Genomic DNA, 12,007 nt, shown 5'->3' on the forward strand with positions numbered 1-12,007 from the left:
GCCTGTTTTCAGGATGCAGTTTAAAAATTGCCCCATATTTCCACAAACTTTGGCATGTTTGCAACAAACCAATGGTTCCATTTTTTTCCACCAATGTTAAATGAATAATTTTGGTTGAATAAACGTATCTACTCTCACAAATGAAGCTATTCTCTTATTGAGTATTTTAAAGCAGCCTGAGAACAATTTTATTTTTTCCTGAATTGGTCAGAAAGAAAAATTGTTCTCCTTTGCACTAGCCATGGCCTGTGCATCACCACTCTTAAAGGACACACGCATATTCCAGATCTTCCCCAACTGCGTCAGTATCTGAAGAAAGATGAGCACCAGGACAGGGAGTGGCAAGTGATGAGGCCTGATTTAGAGGCAGAATAAAACTATTTGTTCACCGCAAGCTTCTTGTCTTGGAGTTTTGATTATGGGATTTTAAAGAAGCTCTGAGCTCCATTGTTATCTGTAGCTCCTGGACATGTATCAGCAGCCATTGGGGCAGCCCAGTGCACTGCCTCCCATGAAGACAAGAGCATGGGGAAAAAGGTGGAGGCCAGTATCACCCACTACCCTTTTACCAGTTTCAACTTTTTTTTTTTTTAAACTAACATGTTTAACCACATCTTGGCTTGATAAGCTCAGATAGGCACACTATACCAGAGCTCTCAAGTATTTTCTTTTCCCTTCCCCACCTTTCATCCCAGTTTATCAATTTGTGAATGAGCAAACAGTTTTTTTTTTTTTTTTTTGACAGGCAGAGTGGACAGTGAGAGAGAGAGAGAGAAAGGTCTTCCTTTGCCGTTGGTTCACCCTCCAATGGCTGCTGCAGCTGGCGAGCTGCGGCCGGCACACCGGGCTGATCTGATGGCAGGAGCCAGGTACTTATCCTGGTCTCCCATGGGGTGCAGGGCCCAAGCACTTGGGCCATCCTCCACTGCACTCCCTGGCCACAGCAGAGAGCTGGCCTGGAAGAGGGGCAACCGGGACAGAATCCGGTGCCCCGACCGGGACTAGAACCCAGTATGCCGGCGCCGCAAGACGGAGGATTAGCCTAGTGAGCTGCGGTGCCAGCCTTACCAGTTTCAACTTAATAAAGCAAGTTTACTTACAGAATTTGTTTCATGACATAACAAACGATTTAGGGACAAAGTTTTACATTCCAGAATTTGATGCAAGGATTAAATACAAATCACGCTGAAAAAAGCAGTACACTGACTGGACACTCATAGGAAAACATAAATGAGAGAAAACAATTTTCTAGCTGAGATCCCCAAAGTAGGAAAAAAAGGACAGAATTGAGGTCACTGTATAAACATAAATTTTGTATGTTTAGTTTTCTCTACTAAACTAGTAAGATCCTATGCATTAAATATTTCATGTCATAATTAGCATTGAAGAGGCAGCCAGAGGAGCCACTGATTGACTCTAGAAAAAGCCTACAGATTCTTCTTAACTTCATTGATGAAATTCCTTACAATAATGCATCTAAATTTAGAATAAGGGGCAGGAGTTTAGCCTAGTGCCTAAGACACCAACCAGTTAAGATACCTGCATCCACATCAAAGTGCCTGAATCAAAGTCACGTGGAAGACCTAAACTGAGTGCTAGCTTCCTTCTTTGATCTGGCCCAGTCATGGCCACTGTGGGCATTTGAGGAGTGAATCAATGGATGGGAACAATGTCTTAAATAAATTAAAAATAAAATTTAAAATAACAACTGAATGTTCCCTGTTTTCCTGTGATGTATTACATATCATACAAGACTATGGGGAAGGAAAGTTCAGACAGGGGGTGGTATCTGAGGATAGGAGGTGTCTATTTTCAGGAGTTAGCCCCTCTGTTTGTTTAAGCAACAGCTTTGGCCACACATAGGAATGAGAGGGGAATGTATTCACGGCTGGGACCAAGGGATCTAGAGTTGGCTATGGAGGTGTGAGTTGGACGCACCAAGTGGTAGATTGTCCCTCTGAAGTGGATAAAACAGGAAGCTTGGGAAATCCTCAAGGGACATGCTTCAGGATATCTTGGTATTTTATCTATTTGCCTTTTGTCCCCTTCCTGTTTTCCTTTTCTTTTCCTTTAGCAACCTATAACAATTGTAAACAATTTCTATCAGAATTATACTTTTGTTTCTGTTATCCATCTGATTTAACCTTCAGTATTTCAGTTGTAAAGACAATTCCTCTCGATATATTTTCAGTTCTGAAAACCATATCACTCTTTTGACTGCCCAATCTCCAGTTGAGTTTAAAGCCAGTCTGGACTGGATGTAACCCATTTTCCACTAGATGGTCACAATGGATCAACCAGATGAAATGCTGCTTGCCGTTGTTTCGGGAAATTGGCAGGGCACATTTGCCATAGTTCAAATCACTGATGCTTATCAAATTAGCAAGTTTGTATAGGTGACTTCTAGGTTATATTCATAACATTTTATAGATTTTTTTTCTTTACCAAAAGGTCAAGAATTAGAGTATGAATATATTGGTAAATGTAAATTAGTGTTAAATATTCCATGTAGTAGGGGATGCATAGGATAATGGTTATGCACTTTTTTGATAAATTAAATAGCAGGGAAGGCAGCAAAGAGAAGTGTTAATTGATGTTTTTAAAGGTAACAGCTGGAAGAAGATGAGAGTTCAAATATTCATGAATAGATTTATCTCCTTCGTTTTTGTACCTGTATCCAATGTTCTAAATAGTCTAAATATTCAGACTACTGAAGACCAGTAAAGAGCTAAAGCCGAAATTAAAATGTATTGTGTTCTTCCCTTGCACATTGCTCTTTTACCCCATGTCATGTGCCGAATAGCTCCCTGTTGACATATTAGCATTCTGTAAGAGTCCACAGGAGCCTTTGGTCAAGAAACCTACTTCTAGAGATAAAATACAGAAAGAAGTCACATCTGCTTTATTGGGCTATTTGTTGTCTTTGTTTTTCAGACAGAGGACACAGTTCTAATTTTTTTAAATTCTAGTAGTTTTTTTTTTTTTTTTTTTTTTTTTTTTTTTTTTTTTTTTTTTTACAGGCAGAGTGGACAGTGAGAGAGAGAGACAGAGAGAAAGGTCTTCCTTTTGCTGTTGGTTCACCCTCCAATGGCCGCCGCGGCCGGCACCCTGCAGCCGGCGCACCGCGCTGATCCGATGGAAGGAGCCAGGAACCAGGTGCTTTTCCTGGTCTCCCATAGGGTGCAGGGCCCAAGCACCTGGGCCATCCTCCACTGCACTCCCTGGCCACAGCAGAGGGCTGGCCTGGAAGAGGGGCAACCGGGACAGAATCCGGCGCCCCGACCGGGACTAGAACCCGGTGTGCTGGCGCCGCTAGGCGGAGGATTAGCCTAGTGAGCCGCGGCGCCGGCCAGTAGTTTTATCTTAGTTAAAAATACACATTTTAGATCTCAGTAAAACTGAAACATATAACTAAAGAAAAAGTTTCACTTCGAGAATAATTACCAGATTGGAGTAAATGACTGTCCTGTTTCCTCTAAAACTGGGAAGATTTAGGCTCTCAATGTATCACTTTTTGAGCAAAAAGAAACATTCTCAATAGTGATATAAACCCCAAAGAAATGTAGTGCTTTCAGCTTGAATGTCATGTGTATTAGGATCAACACATTGAATCCAAAGGCAATTCTAGGTCCTTCTATAGAAAACATGCCTATCCCAGTTCTGGAAGTTAGTGTTAGTCAAACTGCATGCTGTGTTATATGAATCAACTTTCCTAAATCCCAAGTGACGAGGAAAGTGAAGAAGTTGGGTGGAGCTCAGAAATAAACAGAAAACACAGAGCATGTAGAGGCATGATTTAGACCGATACCAGTTAATGTGAATTTTGAGGGAGGAAGGGGCATATTTGTAAACAAAGTTGCAAGCAGAATAGAAGGTGTGTTGTGATACAAGTTGGGTGGAATTAACATTTTTTGTTAAAAGACAACAGACTTGTTTGACTTTTCGTGAGTTCAAAGTTCTTTCTCACAATCTCTAGAGTTGTTCAGGTTGTCTATCCACACTAGAATTGTGTACACTAAGGCTAGACTGTAGGCTTTGCACTTTGCTGAGCCTTCTTTGCACTTTCTTGAAATGATATTGACTCAATGTGTGATTTCTGACTAATTGTGCAGTACTTTCAGGTCACCAATTTCTCCTGGCAGCATTACGAAGTGCTTACTTGCAAAATGTTCATGTATGAGAATTGATGTGAGACACACACTTAAAGATAATTCATAAACATAGCATATTTTACAATTCTAAGTATTCTTCATAGTCAGAAAGGTCTTCAAAAACTTCAGGTTTCATTTGACTATTAAAGTTAATACATACTCCTCAGCTTCGCTTTCCTCCTCTTCTGCCGAGTTGTTAAATGCGTAATAATTACACAGAGCGTCACATTCAGAATGTGAGCAGCCTTCTGCAAACTCTGCTGCTTCCTGCAGGATAAGATAACCTCCCTCCCACACTTACAGTACTATGATGTTTTCCCTGATCTCTGTGGTGAGTCCAGATTTATTGCCTTAATTATGAGCTGATGAGCAGAGAGCTTTGCAAGGAAATTTGCATTCCTTGCTTAAGTAGGACAAATTACCAGCTTCACGGAGATAAAACATCCCTTATTGTTTGAGACCCTGTAACTCACCAAAAGATGCTGATGCCGATCTGCTAGAGTGAAATCATTCTGAGAAGGCTGCTACTGGAGACAACTCTACTGTAACTTTAAGGAGTTTTCTTGGCAGGGCCCAAACGTCTTTGGAAGGCCTTTCATTAGTGTTCTCATTTAGCCACTCGTGCACCCATCGCCTACTATTTTTAAGACAGAAGAATGTGAAGGGAGCCATTGACAAGTCTCCTTACAACCAAAACAGGAATTGAATTCAGGACTACTTTAAGATATAGCACCAATATAGACAGTTTACATTTCAAATACTAATCTCTTTTATCTTAAACATTTTTTTCTCTTGCAACTAGAACAAGAAAGTGGGACTTTTACTTTCCTTTTCTTTCCTTCATATTTTTGTATTGCGAGAAACAACTTTGGATTTTTGTTTTGGAATTAGAAGGACATCACTTCCTTAAAGAGGTTCAAGTTCTTATTTTTAACATTTACTTCCTCTAATAGTATCTTTCCAATATTAAATGCTATTTTGAAGATTCTGAGAAATGATATAAAGTACAAAATAAATTGACCACCTGGGTTTCCTTAAAAGATTAGGAAGAAAAGATGAGTAAGCAAATTAGCTAAATTAACCAGTTGCTTCAAAGACAAGGAATCTTTAGTGTCATCACGTTATGCCTCATTAGGTCCATTAGTTACTCGACATTGTCATTATTCTACCCACTTCTTTCTATGCAGTTTCACTGTGTCAGCTTTGATTTCCCCCTGTACTTATTTTTTTCCAGCTTTGCGCTATTATATCACCTTCCAGTAGCATTGATTTTAAGTCAGGTGTCACAAATTTCCCACTCATCATATCTTGCAAGCCTGAAACTGACTTGCTGCCATGACTGCACCCTTTCATTATTTCAGAATTAATCACTTGTTCCTATTGGCCAGTTCCAGCATCCTCCTTCTGTGTTAAACTCAACATTTAATTATTAAATGTTTTAATTGTCAAACACTGAAATAATGTCCCACCAATGTGCCTTAGCAAAATAAATCATTAAGAGTACAAGGAGAAAGTTAGTGATACACACAGTTTTGTTAAATTACTAGGCATCTATAGAACTTCTATCATTTGTCTAGAATTTTAATAATGTTGAAGAGGGTCACAGAAATATAAGATATCACCACATCAAATCTTAAGATATAGCCTTGCTATATGAAGCAATTCTAAAAGGAGGTTTAGAACCTGAATTATGGTTTACATTTTGTTTAACTTACTTTTTCATTTGCCTTACCTTACTTTAAAATATTTGAAAAATTCTGTCAACTAAATGAAGAAAGTTTAATCATATAAGTATCAATAATTATTAAAACTTCAGAAATGAATTGAAATTTTTGAAGCAGTAACAAATGTTGATAATCAAAATTTTAGTCTCTCTCTAGAGGTTACAAGCTTATACCCAAAATTAGAAATTGCTAAGACATAACACTGCCTCTTGTTTCTTTTTTAATCTTTACAACTTTTATTTGAAAGCCTGGAGGTGAGGGGTAGAGAGAGGGAGGGAGGGAGGGAAGAGAGGGAGGGAGAGAGAGAGAGAGAAAAGAGAGAGAGAGAGAGAATATCTTGCATTCACTAATTCCCTTGTCAAAAGCCCACAATAGCTGGAGAAGGGCCAAGCTGAAACCAGGAGCCCTAAAATCCACCTCTGTGGGTGGCAGTGACCCAAGTACTAGAGCCATCACTGCTGCTTTCCAGGAGCACATTATCAGAAAACTGGATCTGAAGTAGGTCCAAGACTTGAACCCAGGGACTCCACTATGGGTTGTGGGCATTCCGAGAAGCATCTTTGCCTGCCCCATCATAGTTTTGGATTTTAAAAAATTTAATGTGAGGTTATTTTTTGCTCAAGATAAATAAAAAACAAAATTACTTAAAAAAAAAAAACTCCTACTATAATTTAACAATGCAGTGTCTGTTTCAACTGGCATAAAGACCATCACTTTTAAAGAGAAGATGGTACAGATTTATACTACAAGGCCATAGAAGGCATCACCTACGTAATCCTTTCATTTGGCAGATGTTATTTGGAGGTAAGAAAGTTGGTGATTTTAGGGAAACAGAGTGAGATAGGAGTCAGGAGGAATTTGTTGCTTGATCCATGGTAATTTAGATAGGTTAAGCTTCCTTTTGAGACAGATGGTATACAATACTTTCAAAAGCTAATAATGAGTGTAAAAAGTACTGTAAGAGAAAATGTTGTTCTTTATGGCATAAGCAAGTGGTTAAATTACAAATGCTGAACAACCAACTCCAAGGATTATAATTCTGCACCATCTTCAACTGCCAAGTGCCTCCCCCTGTTCCCTTTATTAATTTCTTCTTATCCATTTAACACTTTGTAGAAGTTCATCCTTTGTCTACTCTGAAAGGTAAGAAACTTTCTTGGAAAGACCATCAAGTGACACAAGTTTTAACTTGAATTCAAATTCCATATCTGCGTTCCTTGGGAAGGTAAAAAAGTTCATTTCCTAAAGTAAAAATTTAAACAATTTTAATGACCAACTTTACCTATTTCATAGGAATATTATTAAAACAACAGGGGGCAATGGATTTGAAAAGAATACTGAGGGAAAACATGTTACCCAAACTCCAAGTGATATTCTGTTCTCCCCACAGTTTGTGAACTTCTGCTTCCCTACATTTTCAAGTTATAAATTATAGGCTTGCACATTGTATATTTAAGCTCAATTAAACCTAAAGGCACCATGGGAATCATCATTGTGAAAAAGTAATGGGATGCGTTGTAGTAAAGAAAAGCTTAGAGGACTTTTCATTCCACTGCCAAAGTTAGTAATGCCTGATCAGACTTTTCAAGGAAAGTTTTTTATACTCATTCCTGTTTGAGATACTATTCGTAGTTGAGTATTCAATAGGATGTTTTTTTTTTTTTTTAAATCATTTATTTGAGAGAAAAACAGAAACCGAGTACTCCCATTCTGTAGTTCATTCCACAAAGGTCAATAATGGCCCAGGCTGGGCCAAGACTGTGACACTGGGAGCCAAAATGCACTCCAGGTCTCCTACATGAGTGACAAGAACCAAATTACTTGAGCCGTCACCTCACTGCTACCTCCCAGAGTCTTCATCAACAGGAATCTGGAGCCAGGTGACAGAGCTGGGAATCATACTTAGTACTCTGATGTAAAACCTGGGCATCTTCACTGCTAAGCTAAATGCCACCCACCCGCTTTTTGAGAAGCAAAGATACAGAGGGAGAGAGAGAATTTTTGAATTATATTGATTATAAATACGTTATTCATTCTCAATACAACATATCACATAATGTCACAAAAGATAACTATAGGATGTTTTAGTATTACAGATTCGTTGATTCTAACACACAATGTGGAATACTTTGTTAAACCCTCTGCAGCCTTCCCTTAAAAGGGAATTTCTTCCTTTTGGTATGTGAGGATACTCCAAACCAACTTACTCTGCTATATAAAATATGTAAAATCTGCTGTACAAATAGTAATACCAGTTGAATTTTTCTTTTTAATCATAGTTAGATATTTTAGAAATTCCAAATTAGTTCGCCCTATTACCTAAAAGAGAATAAATTAAAGATTGGAGATGTTGAAAAAAAATTTTTTTTTTTTTTACTCACAATGCCTGACAATACCTGCCAACTATCGTTCTGTTATCTAATGTGAAAGACAGCAAACATTTCTTCCTCCCTTAACCTGCCTTGGAATTACTGTCTTTTCTAATCCTATATACTACATAGACACCACAAAAAGAGCTAGCAAACACAGTAAGTAATGCATGCACATTTGTCTTCTGGAACAGCTGTCTTCAAACTTAATGTGAAGCATCTTAAAGAAATGCTTGTTCAGGGCTTTCAAGATTTTGCTCCTTTAGGCATACACATAGTGACCTACATACTACCAATTCTCAGTAAGTGTTTGTGGACTCAAAGTTCCTTTGTGACTAGTGAACTTTCCAAAGACACTTTCTTTACGCTGAAGGCCTGGTGATTTCAGCATTGTATAGAAATATGAGTCTTGCCTAAGATTATCTCATATCTATGCTAATGTTGCTCAAGATTCCTAATCATCCACAAAAACTTTGCTCATCACCCCATGGAAACAAGAGATTAAAGTCACTGCAATAATACCTAAGAAATGCAGCAAGCTCTTTAAAATATTCATTTTTGTCTCTGAATATTTATCTTGAAATACAGCCAGGTGAATCTACAGAACTTTATGGTTATGACAATATTGAACTCTTCCTTTGCTGGATCATTTTCTTGTCTTTACAATAAAATCTCTGTCTCGATCTGAACCTATGTGTCTTAATGTTAAACTTGTCAAAAGCCTCCCTGAGGTCATAATTTTTTTTAATTTTTATGATAACATTCTTTAAAGATTTTATATATTTATTTGAGAGGTAGCATTACAGACAGAGAGAGGGAGAGACAGAAAGGTCTTTCAGCCACTGGTTCACTCCCCAAATGGCTGCAACAGCTAAAGCTGAACCAATCTGCAGCCAGGAGCTTCTTCCAGGTCTCCCACATGGGTACAGGGGCCCAAGCACTTGGGCCATCTTCTGCTGCTTTCATAGGCCATTAGCAAAGAGCTGGACCAGAAGAGGAGCAGCCAGGACTTGAACCAGTGTCCATATAGGATGCTGACACTGCAGATGGAGGCTTTAGCCCACTATGTCACAGCACTAGCCACTGAAATCCTAATTTTTACTTATTTTTTATATCCCCATTCTTATGTGACTTTGCCATTTCACACTGATTTTTGTCCTAAATCATTCCTTCCATCAAATATTTGAGCTGATATACAATATTGAATACAATAGCAGTAGACTTTATTATTTCAAAGAAGATTTGGGCTAGTGTTTTGACACAGCAAGTTGGGATGCCGCCTTAAACACTGGCACCCCATTTGAACATTAGTTCACATCCTGGCTGCCTTACTTCTGATCCAGCTCTCTGCTAATGCACCTGGGAAAGCAGTGGGAGATAGGCCAAGTGCTTTAATCCATGATGGAGTTCCAGGCTCCTGGCTCCAGTCTGGCCCATCTGCAACCATTAGGGGAGTGAATCAGCAGATGGAAGATTTCTCTGTCTCTCCCCCTTCTATCTACCTTTCGGATAAATTTTTTTAGTGAATAAGCAAGATTAACTGGAATATCTATAGAAAGTGGTAATAATTTAGTATAGGATGATATATACAAAGCCCTAAGCATAGTACCCAACATAAAAGATGCCCAATTGTTAAATATTGTTCCTGTACACCCTCTCACCCATCTCTGCCAACATTGGCAATAATAAACTTAATAAGAAATTGAAGTTCCTTTGAGTCAGAAAAAAAAAAAAGGGATTACATCCCATACCATTTAATTTTGTGTATGTTATACTTTTTAAATGCTATTTAAAAATCCATTTCTAATGATGAAGGAGAAAAGAGGAAAAAGAGAGGAAGGACATTTCATTCAGTTTACTGTAGACAGAGTCAGCCTTTTACATCCCTAGCAGTTTTTCCCATTCCCAGAATGTTCAGGGCAGTCAGACCTCAGCAAATTCCACTCCCTAATAGTGCCAGATTTTAAACACTACATTTTGCCAGTCCATAGTGTTTATAACATTCCTCATCTGCATTCTAGTTATTGTTTTTTCTTACTCTTTTTTATGTTCCCCATTTATATTCAAATTCCTCTTCTCTACAGATATGTTTACCTAAGTTCTACTCACTAGTTTCCATTGCTAGGATCATATAATTCTTTTCTGGAACTCTCTCAAGAGCCTAACTTGAGCCCAACTTGGGTTTGAGTTGTCAACATCCCCATTGTACTAGCTTGCTATTGTTGCCTTTATCCCTGCTTCTCCATGACCTGGCTGTAAGCTTTGCCCAAACTCTAATCTACAGTTCTTTGTAAACTTGATTAGATTCTCAATTTCAACTCTGCCTTATTTGTGAAGTCCTTCCCACGATAGTAACACAAATGGAGCTGTTGGGTCATTTTCAGGGATCCATAGCATCCTTGGTTCCAGCTTGACTCATGTGCTCTTGTCCTTAACCAAAATGGATTTCATTATTACATGTAATCATTTACATAGGATCACATGTATTTGACTTTTGCTTTATCAGATAATCTCAAATGAAGACTGCCCTGCACAATCCTTAAACTTTCCCCCACAGCTCAAATGCACATATACAACAAATACACATATTTTAGGTGGTTCATAATAAATAATATGTTGATCTAGACTAGGTGCATAGATCTGTAATTGAGGTGACAACCATTAACCTTCTATTTGTTTATAGCTCTAACACCACAGCTTACATTAGTATATTAATCCCGTCTCTGTCTATCTTTCTGAAGGGCTGATGAGGATTACCAGATGTTTAAGAATCTGAAGTTTTGGCATTTTCAAGTAAAATCCAGGCTTTGGGAAAATTCTTTTTCCAAATGTTCTTTTGTATCTTTTAATTGATATTTCTGTATTAGGTAGTTACATTACAGGTTTTACTGTTTGGTTAATTTTTCTGTCATCCTCCTAGGCTTTGACAACAAAGTCATATTCACTTGATTGGCGTTTTATTAGTTCAGCCAAAGTAGCCTTGGTACCAGAGCCCAAGTTGGAGTAAAACTTTAAGTCTCAAACATTGTTTGAAGATATTTGGTTCACAGAGAAGAATGCTAGTCACAAGCTCCTAAAAGGGATGATATTGTTACCAGTTTATCTCTGCACACCATAAGGTGAGTATTTTGAATCTGTTTAATTTTTCTAGGTGGGAAATAATTTCAAATAAGGTGACCTTGAGTGTTCAAATGAACAACCAACCAAAATGACTGTGGAATTTGGAAACAGGATGCCAAAGTGGAGTAATTTTAAATGGCCTAAACTAGGGATAAGATCAAAGAAGTTCCCTTTTCAGTTGATACCACTTCTGAAGTGGGAAATGGTACTTTGCTGTGGTCAGTAGTTATTGTCTGCAGAAGGCTGAGACTTCTTATCTCTGGTTCCACAGTATGAAAGCCTTTGAAATATACTTGAGTTACCCAAGAGACTGCTGGAGCAGAGCAGATGGTAGCAGACAGTGGCACCTGCCCCAGTTAGGGCCATTTTAGGATTTTATACAGATAGTACTCATCTATAGTAGGAATGTTAGTTCTGGATCATGCTTCTGAGTTAGAAAAGTGTTACACACATTGTTTTTCTAATTATATGAACAGGGGTTGGTTTATTTCTTCAAAAAGTTGGGTTTAATAGCTTAACTGGAATCAAAGGCCTCCTCTCAAGTATAACTCAGAACTTTGTATACACATTTTTTTTTATCCCCTCATTCAGCCAGTTGCTGAATAAAATCTCCTTACTTTGGAGACTATACATGCAGTGGCCT

This window comes from Oryctolagus cuniculus, chromosome 3 (genome assembly GCF_964237555.1).
Source record: "Oryctolagus cuniculus chromosome 3, mOryCun1.1, whole genome shotgun sequence".
Classification (NCBI taxonomy): domain Eukaryota; kingdom Metazoa; phylum Chordata; class Mammalia; order Lagomorpha; family Leporidae; genus Oryctolagus; species Oryctolagus cuniculus.